We start from the raw sequence: 1,397 nt of genomic DNA on the forward strand, positions 1-1,397 counted from the left end.
ACCCACTGCCCCAACATCTCTGTGCCTCAAGCCAGGGCTTGCCGCCACCGCCCCTGTGCCCGCCCCCGCCCCCACCCCCGCCTCAGACTCCACCTTGAACACTGATCACTTGATCCCAGGCTCAGAAACATGATGGACTTTCAGCACCAACTCCCTTCAGCCAGGCACTCCTGCCCCAAACTTTCTCCATCTCAATGCCCTTGCTTGCTCTGCAACCCACCATCTGTCCCCAACCCAAGTCTTGATGCAGCCTCCTCGTCCAAATGAAAGCCTGGCATTTACCTCCACAAGCCCACCTGGAAGAGTCAGTCTGAAGACCTTGTGAATCTCCTCCAGAGAAGACCACTTGATTGTGGATTCAAGCCCCAGAGAATGTCTTTATTGGACTACTGGCAACTCTGCTGGGTGTTAGGGACTACACCACACACCTGAGCCTTTCTCATGGGTGAGCAGGTGACGTGGGATCAGAATTCCAAGAGCCAAAGAGCTGAAGTACTGACTCCATACACCATTGAGACTTTCCCAGACCCGTGGATATTGGTTGGATGAGTTCTTTGTTTCCGGTTTCCAGATTGGCAGGGGGCTCCCCCCAACCCAGGACCACTCTTCCAAAGACTGTGCTTGGAATAATGTGAACCCAACTTGCCTATAAGCAAGGTCACCCTGGGAGGCACCCCTGCTTCACACTACAATAAATTAGTATCTCTTTCCTACATTCTCTGTCTGGAGTGAGTTTGTCAACAGTCAATAGGCACAGGGAAGCCAGGGGGAGGGAGTTGGATGCGGGGACGGGGAGACACTTGGGACACTCTTGCCCATCACATGAGGGTTCCATGTCTGTTTGTGTGGATGCTTTGAGACAGTGTCTCTCCATAGGAAGCCCCATGGCTCCCAGAACACACTTGTAGACCAACCTGGCTTTGAACTCAGAGATCCATCTGCCTGTGTCTCCCCAGTGCTGGGATTAAAGCGTGAGCCCTGCATAAAATTTCTTGCTCACCATTTCTCAATTCCCTCAAACTCTGGTGCTTAACATTTAACATGAAGCCCAAACTGGGGATTCCACACCGCTGATAATGACTTTGCCTTCTGCTTCATGCCTATAGAAGGACACTAAACAAGGAAGCTTTTGCTTTTTGCCTGCAAGTCCATTCCTCAACTGGCATTGCAACCTATTTGGGGGACATTGTGGTGTTCACTAAAGAGCAGTTGACACATCCAATCTCACACACAGAAATACTACTATAGTCTTGGGTCTTCCATCCAAAGGCAACCATCCTTGGATTAGCTAGACCAGAGTAAGGAACTTCTACTAATGAATGACTTTAGGAATACAGAAAGATGATAGACAGACAGACAGATAGATAGATAGATAGATAGATAGATAGATAGTTACA

The sequence above is a fragment of the Cricetulus griseus genome, chromosome 8, assembly GCF_003668045.3.
Source record: "Cricetulus griseus strain 17A/GY chromosome 8, alternate assembly CriGri-PICRH-1.0, whole genome shotgun sequence".
NCBI classification, from domain to species: Eukaryota; Metazoa; Chordata; class Mammalia; order Rodentia; family Cricetidae; genus Cricetulus; species Cricetulus griseus.